This window comes from Canis lupus, chromosome 3, assembly GCF_011100685.1.
Source record: "Canis lupus familiaris isolate Mischka breed German Shepherd chromosome 3, alternate assembly UU_Cfam_GSD_1.0, whole genome shotgun sequence".
In the NCBI taxonomy this organism is placed as follows: Eukaryota; Metazoa; Chordata; class Mammalia; order Carnivora; family Canidae; genus Canis; species Canis lupus.
In genome coordinates, this window is record NC_049224.1 from 80,263,168 (window position 1) to 80,275,398 (window position 12,231).

A 12,231-nucleotide genomic window follows, 5' to 3' on the forward strand; every position below is an offset into this window, starting at 1 on the left:
ACTAGTGTAAACACAATTGAACGTTCAAAGCAATATGGACAAGAATGAGCAAGAAGAAAATCATGATTATAGCAAGCTAACAGTGACACAGCATTAAGATTGTATTTTTATGGAAAATGTTAACATTTCAATATTCTATGATAAATGCAAAGAATGTAGATATAAGAGAATTGGGTAAATTGGAGTAGTTCACCAGGCTGGGAACAAGGTAAAAGGTTCATGCCAGAGCAGGCCACACTGAGGAAACTTTTATGTAATTCCTGTATATGTTCCTGCTGGAGAACTTTGCTGAAACTACAAATGGAGGTATAGAATTTGGCTTGACACAGGATTGCAGTAAGTTCAGACTTTACACTCCTAAAAGCTCAGCAGTGTATACTTGCAGCAATGGGGAGCCAATCTAATTAAATAAAGTCCTACCCCTTGTCAGAGAGTTTGAGATGTGTACAGCTGAAATACTAAAGTGTGAGCTTCTCCTATATGTGCAGCAGCTTCTTAGGTACACATGAAAATCATGAACCTCATTCCTCTTTGTTTCCCAATAAGGCTCTGCTACATTAAGTGACAAATGATGCCAGAAAGGGTTGGGAGAGGGGGGAGTTTGAGAGTCAAAAAAACACGTTTTTTATTTTTTGTACCTTTTACTAGAGATCTTCAGAAATAGAAAGGTAAAAAAAATAAATGTGCTATTTTTAAAATTTATATAGTGTTTACTATATACTAGGCATTTACATTTAACCTCAATCTACAAAAAAAGGTATCATTTTTATTCCCATTTTACAACTAATGAAATTGATATATGGAAAACTGAACGACTAGTCTGATGTCAAAGCCACATGGTTAGTAAATACAACAACTCAAATTCACACCCAGACTGTCTCTGGAGTTTCTTCTTGTAACCATTTTACACACTAAATATATATGTAAGTTCATGCATATTTGTCAATTTATACATCTGAGATCAATGGATTTATATTTTCCTTTCTCAGCATTGAGAAGTTACTGACCTACTTACTATTTGTTGATTTAAGGCATGTGCCTTTTGTTGATTTGTAATCATTTTAAACATGCATGCATTTTACTCCTGTCATTTGACTTAATTTTGAACCCCATATGAGGAGTTAATAATAGGATCCCCTCTGTAGAGGTTAGTATCATGTTTCTGATGATAAATTGGTTGAGTAATCCTTAATAACTGTCCTTCATTGTATATCACTAAAGAAAAAAAAATGTGTTTCTCTTATTATTTCCCCCGACATAGCAGATTTATAACTCATTTTTCCCCCTAAGCTATTTATTACCAAAAATTCCAGAACAAGCAAGAAACTTGAAATGCCATTCATATCCTCCTTTATTCCCATATTAGCTATAAAATTCTAACTGGGCTTTGACCAAGATCTCTTATCTAGACCTTGTTCTCGTGTTTTCTCCATAACATCTATTTTTCCAGGAACTTTCAAAGAGATTTTCATGTGAGGTTATATGCCAATGACACAATTTGTTTGACAATTTAACAACTGTGGACTTCATATTTTTCATTTTGTTTAGGCTGAAACAAAAGTTTATTAATATTATATATTGTGATAAGCATTAAATTCAAGGAAAATATCATTGAAAAAAATAAACCTAGTCACTTGTTCAGGCCAAAAGATTATGTAGCAGACTCTTTCACATATCAATAACATGGTAGACCTAAAACTATCTATTTCCATTTGCTTTTTTTTATTTAAAAAATAGAAATCTGGGACACCTGGGTGGCTTATTTGTTGAGCATCTGCCTTTGGCTCAGGGCATGATCCTGGGGCTCTGGATCGAGTCCCACATCGGGCTCCCACAGAGAGCCTGCTCTCCCTCTACCTGTGTCTTTTCCTTTCTCTCTGTGTCTCTCATGAACAAATAAATAAAATCTTAAAAAAAAAAAAAAAAAAAAGAAATCTATTACTCATAAATAATGTCATCGATGTTGTAGGCATAAAATATTTCTTAGATTCATAGGTGTATTGACCAATTATTCAGCTCAAATAACAAATATAAAAGACATTTTAGCCTAGCTTTGTTTTGAGTCCTAACTAGTGTTCAAAAGACATCTTGCAACTGAAACTTTAAGTAAATTAACGATGTGGTTAATCCCAAGTGACATTAACATTGGATGTTTGGCAGATAAAAAAAATATTGCTGAATATCAAGTTTATATTAGCCTAGATGAAAAGCAAAATTGAGAGATAAAAGTATATATTGGTTTGATATGTAGTCTACTTCCATAAAACCATTAAATTGTTTTATGGAACAACTAATAAATTGTACAACTAATTTTAAAGGATATCTACACACAAAAAAACCTTAATGTTCCTATCATTCTATAGTTGTGTTTTCATATTTAGACCCTGCATACATAATTTGTATAATTTCAGTGAACTATGAGCTCTTCATAAAAGCCTAATTCTCCAATCCAGTTAAGAACTATCTATGTAGAGAAACTATATGTGCAAATCTAAATTTAAAAATATTCTCTGTAGCAGACTTTGGATAAGGCAAATGTTTATTATGAATAATGCCTGTTGGTAGACAAAAGCCATAGAAAGTCATGTTTCTAATCATTTTCTGACTAGTTTAGGACTTTAGTGAAAGAAAATCTGAAAATAGAAAACTTTTTTTTTCTGAATTTATTTATTTTTATTTTTTATAATAAACTTATTTTTTATTGGTGTTCAATTTCCAATATACAGAATAACACCCAGTGCTCATCCCATCAAGTGTCCCCCTCAGTGCCCGTCACCCATTCACCCCCACCCCCGTCCTCCTCCCCTTCCACCACCCCTAGTTCATTTCCCAGAGTTAGCAGTCTTTATGTTCTGTCTCCCTTTCTGATATTTCCCACACATTTCTTCCCCCTTCCCTTCTATTCCCTTTCACTATTATTTATATTCCCCAAATGAATGAAACATACAATGTTTGTCCTTCTCCGATTGACTTACTTCACTCAGCATAATACCCTCCAGGTCCATCCACGTTGAAGCAAATGGTGGGTATTTGTCGTTTCTAGTGGCTGAGTAATTAATATTCCATTGTATACATAAACCACATCTTCTTTATCCATTCATCTTTCGATGGACACCGAGGCTCCTTCCACAGTTTGGCTATTGTGGCCATTGCTGCTATAAACATCGGGGTGCAGGTGTCCCAGCGTTTCATTGCATCTGTATCTTTGGGGTAAATCCCCAACAGTGCAATTGCTGGGTCATAGGGCAGGTCTATTTTTAACTGTTTGAGGAACCTCCACACAGTTTTCCAGAGTGGCTGCACCAGTTCACATTCCCACCAACAGTGCAAGAGGGTTCCCTTTTCTCCGCATCCTCTCCAACATTTGTGGTTTCCTGCCTTGTTAATTTTCCCCATTCTCACTGGTGTGAGGTGGGATCTCATTGTAGTTTTGATTTGTATTTCCCTGATGGCAAGTGATGCAGAGCATTTTCTCATGTGCATGTTGGCCATGTCTATGTCTTCCTCTGTGAGATTTCTCTTCAAATGGTGCTGGGAAAATTGGACATCCACATGCAGAAGAATGAATCCACATCCACTCTCTTTCACCATACACAAAGATAAACTCAAAATGGATGAAAGATCTAAATGTGAGACAAGATTCCATCAAAATCCTAGAGAGAACACAGGCAACACCCTTTTTGAACTCGGCCACAGTAACTTCTTGCAAGATACATCCATGAAGGCAAAAGAAACAAAAGCAAAAATGAACTATTGGGACTTCATCAAGATAAGAAGCTTTTGCACAGCAAAGGATACAGTCAACAAAACTAAAAGACAACCTACAGAATGGGAGAAGATATTTGCAAATGACCTATCAGATAAAGGGCTGGTTTCCAAGATCTATAAAGAACTTATTAAACTCAACACCAAAGAAACAAACGATCCAATCACGAAATGGGCAAAAGACATGATTAAAGTTGAAAACTTTTGTGGGGTTATGGTGCTTTCCAAGACAAGGCTAAAGAGTAGAGATGGAAGATGGTGTTTTAAAGAGGGCCACCCTGTGGTCAATAAATCTAAAAGATTGTCTTTCATTTCAACCATTAAGTCAGAAGAAAGTAAAGTCAAAGAAATCCAGTTCAAGAGAAAATGCATGACTTTACATGTTGGATTGGCAATTTGATAGCTACCTCCTTCAAGTTTCTTAAATCTTAAGACCACTCTTACACATAGAAATAGTAGCCTGAAATTTTTGGTAAAATTAATTATACCAAATTATATACCCCAGAGATGAGCCTAACACAGACTATGTACCAGGTGGAACACAAGACTTTTTTTCTAATATTGTACCTTTCTGTAGTATGTTCAGTCTCTCCTACTAATTTCACAGGATTATCATGGGAATTTCTGTTTAGTACAACATTATCCCAGTCACTGTCAACAGTTGATTTGTCCTAGAATAAGCACCTGAGCCAAACTGTCCAATAACGATTTTCCTGGGGATTTTTATATTTCAAAAAGAATCATAACATTCCCTTTGTTGTGACTAAAATTGTAAGATGTAATGTTCAGGAACTGTCAGCAAATATATTTTGTAACATAGAAAAAGCAAAATCCAAATTCCAGTAAGAATAAGGATGAGACACAAACATTTGCTTTCTAGGCCTCATCCTTGACTTCCAGAAGTTTGGTTGTTAAACTCATTCTTGAGTTTCTAGAGATGCCCTACTTGAATTCTCAAAAAGCTCCCCTTTACCTTGAGTTCTTTCCATTTGGGCTTTTTGTCAAATTCAACATAAATTTTTCTAAATCATGAATTATGAGTAGGAGAATACACACCTAAGGGTTTGTTTTCCTAACTCATAAAAATAACAGAATTAAATATAACTTCTAAACATGTGTCTTTCCATAGGGAAATCAGGACAACAAAACTGAGACAAAAGGAAGAGTTTCTTTTTTTTTTTTTTTAAGATTATTTATTTATTTATTCATGACAGACACAGGGAGAGAAAGAGAGAGAGAGAGAGAGGCAGAGACACAGGCAGAGGGAGGAGCAGGTGCCATGCAGGGAGCCCGACATGGGACTCGATCCAGGGTCTCCAGGATCACAACCTGGGCTGAAGGCGGCGCTAAACCACTGAGCCACCGGGGCTGCCCGGAAGGGTGTCTTATTATGTGAAAGCAAGAGAATAGTTTTAGAAATATTTATAATCATCCTAATATTTCTTATGTCATGTTCATACATGAATTTGCCTATACCTAACCTTAGAGACTGGAAAAAAGGAGGTTATAAGAAAGATACATGGGTTAGAATCAATAGGATGGGGAGACTAAAATATAAGGAAGTGCTATATATGCCTGGTAGCTGCGTGTAAGCTGAGGAGGATATCACCCAGAACACTTTTATGATATGCATCAATACTTAGTGCTTCTGGAATCCTAAAAAGTTATCTAATCAGGAGTGATTTGATCTTTTATAGGCTGGAATAAAGCAGCCAGGCTAAATTCAACTAGAATTTTCTCAAAATAAATAACATTTAGATCAAATAACACATGATTAGGAAATGAAGCTTTTTTATTCTATGAAATTATAAGGAATGTGGAATAACTCCAGTTCTGAGCCTAGTCAAATTTTCTTCATTATTTCTAGGAGTCCTCAGGTGTGTCTCACAGGGGCTTCTGAGCATACTTGGGTCTTTGTCAACCCCAACTGGAAAGCCTTTCAGTATCTGTAAAGACAGAAAGATGCCCAAAGACTGTTATTAAAACCAGATATTAAGAAACCAATTGCTGGCATTTGGAATGAGAACTGTAATCTCTTATAAATGCTGATGCTACGTAGAAGTATCATCTTCTTCTGTTCTTAAAGCAGTTGTTACCTAATCTAATGTCCCTGTCAGATCTGGTTGTAACTACACATAGGGACATGATTGATAGTTTGGAATTATTCTCAGTATATTGGTTGGCTATATGGTTCAAATTTATTTATTTATACTTATTTTTAATTTTATTTATTCATTCATGAGAAACACAGAGAGAGAAAGGCAGAGACATAGGCAGAGGGAGAAGCAGGCTCCATGCAGGAAGCCCGATGTGGGACTCAAACCCAGGATCCAGGTATCACACCCTGAGCAAAAGACAGATGCTCAACACTGAGCCACCCAGGCATCACATATGGTTCAAATTCAGAATCAAACTCAATATAGGGTTTAAACCCAGTTCTATCACTAACTAGCTGTTTTATTTGGGGCAAGTCATATACTCTCTCTATTCCATAGGTGTTTAATATTTAAAATGGAAATAATAGCAACCTGGTTCTATTGAATATTAAAGTAAGTAATGTGGTATGGTGGACTAAGCCATCCCGTGTTCCAAACAGAAGTGAGAGTATTATGTTAAATTTTCTAGTGCTTCACAATTATTATGTTGTGTGAAATTGCCCATTTTAACTTGCTTTCATTCATTTATAAGTTTCACATATTTATTGAAGCAAATATAGGTGCAGCTTCCATGAAAGTAGAGTACATGTAAGTGATAAGCACCATGTGTGTTCAGAATTGATTTTGCCCACTGATTACTTAGCCACTATATTTAGACTATATTTCTCTCTCCTGAGGACTAGTTCTTTTCCAGACTGATTATTTGTCCTTCATATAAAAGGCTTATGGGTACCCTTTTACCTATTAAGACACTTATAACTACAACCATTATTTACCTACTATGTTCTTCACTCACATCTAACATTTGATCTCAAATTAACAGTCCACCAGAGGTCCCTTTAAGACATCTAAAGAACAAAGAAAAAAAAAAGAAAAAAGAAAAAAAGATATCTAAAGATGTATGAAAGTAATTAAGTCAAGGTACTACACACATACAAACACATATATAGTTATTTACATAAACATTATGTATTAAGTCTGGATTGCCTTATCTTCAACCACAAACAATCAAAAATATCCTTCATGATAAATGTCATGTCAAGTTTGTGAAAGATCTATAAGGATCAGAAAATTCAATGAAATGTTTTTATCAGTGCTTACAACTCTCAACTGGAAACCTCTTTGAATCTTCTTAACAACAAAATTGCACTTTTAAATCCTCAAATTATTTTTTTGTCCCAACTTGTTTGCTATTTTAGTAAATTTTGTTATCTGGCTTCAGATTACAAATGGGATGCATCTAAAATTCCACAAATAAGCAAATTGAAACCTGCTGTCTGAGATAGATGCTAACCCCTGCTTTTGCTTAGAAACAATATCTTGGTTTTCTACACTTAAAAAAATGTAGAAGAAATATGCATATATCTCAGTTGAAAGCTGGAATTGATGGAATTTTCTCTGATTTAAAGATTTGTAACTTAACTGGCAAAGCTTAGAGTTCACATGTGTTCCTCTCATGACTTACCACAGGGACTATTTGGAGTAGATTCAATAACCTTTCCCATGCCTTCTTTTGCTTCCTTCGTACATGCTAATCATTCTAAACCAGAAAGTCCCAAATATCCCGTTAAATTTTGTGGCTGACAGAATTGACGAAGAGCACAGCTGATGAAAAGAGACAGAGACGAGGTATGAAGTGTTTACCTTCTCTAACTCTAAATTATTACCAGTTTGAGTAATAAAATCCAAGTTGGTGCTGACCCTCAACTCTGCCACAAACTAGCTGCTTGAGGTTGGGCAAATCACTGAATCTCTCTGGTCCTTGAGAGTTTCATAAATAAAATGGACATTATAATTTTGGTGGTTCCATGGAGTTGCTATGAATACCACAGAAAAAATAAATGTAGTAGGATGACTCAATGCAATGCCAATATGGCACAGTACCGAATGAGGCAAGATGGTTCATCTTTTGGTTTGGTGAATAGTCAGTTAGTTTGGTCAAGTCTGAATATATCAGATAATCACATTTCAAATCTCTTGACTTTTCAAAAAAACTTTTATAAATCAATGTTCTTGTCATTTCTGTTTATTTCCAGTTAAGGCATTTACCAATAAGCCATTTTTAAATAAGCTTTTCATAGAGAAGCAACTATTAAATCCCTCAATAAATTTTCATTCACTATCAAGTGTGCTTGAGTGCTTGATAGGAGGTTGATAAACAATGTGTTGTATTCAACAAAATAGCCAGAAGCCATGCCCTTAAGGAGCTTTCAGGTTAATAGAGAAAGAAATACATTTTGTTTAAATTATTACACAAGCAAACCAAAACCATACATTGATATAAGTCCTATGAAGGAAAAGTACAGAATGCCAAAGAAAACTTTAACAAAAAGACCTAATTTCATTTGAGAAGTTAGAAAAGGCTTTTCTGCACAGCATTATGCATTTTATACAGTTTATACATTTTAAAATAATTGAAAACATAATCAGAAAAAAAGATAATAGTTTGTGACACATGAGAAGTATTAACAAATTCAAATTTCACTGTTAAAAAATAAAATGTTATTGGAATCAGACATGCTCATTCATTTACATAGTGTCTTTATGGTTACTTTCATGCTACAAAAGACTTGCTGCATAGTTGAAGCAGAGATTTCCTGGCTCACAAAGCCTAACATATTTACCAGATGGCCTTTTACAAAAAAACATTTGCTGACTCCTGATGTAGAACCTTGCAAGCTTCCATAGGATTTTTCTTTTTCATAAGTTAAATGAGATGCTGTTAAAGGGTATTATTGTAATATTTTAAAGCTATTGTGGAGCTTTAGCAGATTTATGTTTTTAAAATCTGAATGATAGGGATCCCTGGGTGGCACCGCGGTTTGGCGCCTGCCTTTGGCCCATGGCGCGATCCTGGAGACCCGGGATCGAATCCCACATCGGGCTCCCGGTGCATGGAGCCTGCTTCTCCCTCTGCCTGTGTCTCTGCCTCTCTCTCTCTCTCTGTGACTATCATAAATAAATTTAAAAAAATAAAATAAATAAAATAAAATCTGACTGATAAATATTTTTTCAGGTTTATTTTCATCTTAATATGAAAAAGTAAGAATTCAAAATCACAACTCTTTATAAAAGTTTGGAAATGGGTACTGGGACCAATTAATAAAACTCAAGCAAGCTCATTCCTACTTGGCTTGATAAACATCTTTGAAAACATACCATGTCTAGAATGTTAGGTGTACATAAACAAAGATGAATCAAATATAGTGCCTGCCCTCAACTTGCTTGCAGTCTATTCAATTTAAGGTCTTAACAGCCTGTTAGCAGATTTAGATATTTGATTGTTTTAACCTCTTCCTTTCCATACTTTTTAGAGACATAAAGGAAAAGGAAAGCATGGCAACTCATGAAACACTTCCAACTTCGAAGATTTAAATAATAATTTAAATAATAATCCATTAGCTCTTTTTTATTGAATGCATATATTATTTGAAATTTTGCCTACAACCCTCCAAATTGGTTATATTAGTTCAGTATTGTGAGAAAACTCTAGGATACAGAAAAGATAAGTAACTTACCCAAGATCTCAGGAATAATGGCAATGGAACCTTAATTTGAATTAAGATCTATCTTAGTCAGTTTGGGCTGTTATAATAAAATAGCACATATTGTGTAGTTTACAAACCAACAGAAACTTATTTCTCACAACTCTGGAGACCTATAAGTCTAAGATCAAGGAGATACAGATGCCAACAGATTCAGTGCCAAGTAAAGACCTGCTTCACTTTGTCCTCACATAGTAAAAGAGAGGGATTTCTTTGGGGCCTCTTATAAAAGGCCACTAATCACCTCTCAAAGATCCCCACTCCCCAATATCCTCACTTTGGGTGTTAGAATTTATCATATGAGATTGCGGTGGGAAACAAAATACCCAAAATAACACTAACCAACTGCAAATTCTGTGTTTTCTTACTATACTAGTGTTTTCTAAAGTATGGGTAACAAATGATGGCAGAGACTCAAGATGAATAGAGACATCACTCAACACATTGAATGTCTTAATGAGAAAGCTATTGTCATCTCCTCTCACCATTCTTTTTAAACTTAGTACTGGAAATTCAAGCTAATGCACTAGGACAAAAAAAGAAATATAGTATATAATAAGGAAAGAACACATAACACTATCTTTTTTTCACAGATGATTGATCATCTATATAGAAAATTGAAAAGAATCAAACAAAAACTCCTGGAACTAATTAGTGATTATAGTAACCTTGCTATGTCTTAAGTTAACATACAAAAGCCAACCACTTTCCTATATACCCGCAATAAATAAATGGATTGAAATAAAAAGCACAGTGTCACTTACATTAGCATTCCAAAAATGAAACACTTAGGTATTTAAAATCCAACAAAAAAAAAAATCCAACAAAATATGTGTAAGTATAAAACTGATGAACAAAATCAAAGAAGAACTAAATAAATGGAGAGAGATTCGATGTTGAAAGACAGCAAAACAACGTTAGCATGTCATTTCTTCCCAACATAATCTATAGATTCAATACAATATCAATTGTGGATATTGATCAACTAATATGATGCTTATATGGACTGATGAAAGACTCAGAATTGCCAACACAATATTGAAGAACAAAATTAAAGGACTGACACAATCTGACATCAAGACATAGTATATAAAGCTATAATAATCAAAATATGGTGATATTAAAAAAATATGGTGATATTGGTGAAAGAATACACAGAGATGGATGGAAAAGAATAGAGAGCCATAAATATAGTCAATTGATCTTTGGCAAAAGAGCAAAGGCAGGATAATGGAACGAAGATAATCTCTTCAACAAATGGTGCTGAAACAGCTGAATGTCTAAACACAGTCATCATCATCATCATCATCATCATCATCATGCAGGTACAGACTTTATATCCTTCACTAAAATTAACTCCAATTTGATCATCGACCTAAATGTAAAACTCAAGATTATAAAGGAAATAGAAAACCTAGATGACCTTGGGTATGACTTTTTAAATAGACACCAAAGGTATGATCAATGAAAGAGATAATTGATCAACTGGATTTATTAAAATCAAAAATTTCTATGTGAAAAACAATGTCAAGAGAATGAGAAGACATGCCATTGACTGGGGGGAAAAAAAAACTTGCAAAAGACACATCTGATAAAAAACTATTATCCAAAATATACAAGATAGTCTTGAAAGTCAACAAATAAAAAAAAAAAAAAACCTTGATTAAAAAAATGGAAGAAAGACCTTAGCAGATACCTCATCAAAAAGAGCTACAAATGGCAAATGGGTATGAAAAAAGATGTTCTACTTCATATGTCTCTACTGCAAAAAAAAAAAAAAACTGGCAATGTTCCCCCAGCATTAGGAGATTGGGAGTATGATCTGGAGGTAATTGCTTATGGTAGGGGAGCAAGAAAAATCTAAGGAATTGGCCAGTGGAGAGGCTTCCTACAAAACCCTCCCTGGAATTTTCACATGTGCCCAATAAGAGAGGGAGAGTATGACTGGTTATTGTATAAAATGCAAAGGCCATGATTCAGTGTTACCAAGAGAAGCAACAACACTTAAACGGTTTCAATAGCAACCTATAATCCTAGAGAGCTTTGTCATGTCCTCTCTCCCATTGACCTGCCCCATCACTCTGAAAGAGCCGAGGCTCAAGTGAGAAAATCAAGGAGGTTGACCAGCTGCAGAGTGGAGGAGGAGGAAATTCTCAGTTGCTGAGTCTCAAGCCTGATGGAAGGGTGAATCCAACAGAACATAAGAATATTAACTACCAGAATATTTAATGATATAATATAAACAGGAAGTTTGAAAACTTCAGGGAAAGAGTTAACTTGGAGCATCAGAGGGTAGTGAAGGAGAAGAAACAACTCTTAGTTACCTATACCTTCAGCCAATTGGATTTGCTCATACAAATCCTTTGTTTGTTTGGGGGTTTTTTTGCTCATACAAATCCTAGGCCTTCTCTGAAATTGCAATTGGAGTCAGCCATGTCATAAAGCCTGTCCATAAATTTGAGAAAAGTAGGATTTTTCTATGTATTCTTAATCCTATTAGTCCATGAGTAAGTTTGAGGTGAGGAAAATCAATCTCGTGAAAAACAACAAGATGCAGTTTAGGAATATTAGTAAGTCTTTTCAAATGCTGTAGTCTTTTTTGTTTTCCTTGAAAGCACTTTGATTTTTTTTAATAATAAATTTACTTTTTATTGGTGTTCCATTTGCCAACATACAGAATAACACCCAGTGCTCATCTGTCAAGTGCCCACCTCTTGATAGCACTTTGAAGAAACATACAGAAGAGAACAAATCATAAAAATAAA

At 34.8% G+C, this 12,231-nt stretch overlaps 1 long non-coding RNA gene across 3 annotated transcripts in view; it reads right to left on the minus strand.

Moving 5' to 3' along the window:
- Positions 1-5,590: 5,590 nt before the first annotated feature.
- The window catches only part of LOC119870864, a 98,708-nt gene continuing 92,067 nt past the window's right edge, over positions 5,591-12,231 (minus strand). For 2 of the 3 annotated variants that reach the window (XR_005356435.1, XR_005356436.1), the window contains one exon: positions 5,591-5,711. This is a non-coding gene — a long non-coding RNA (uncharacterized LOC119870864). The remainder of the gene's footprint in view (positions 5,712-12,231) is intronic. The other variant, XR_005356438.1, reaches the window with a different exon arrangement.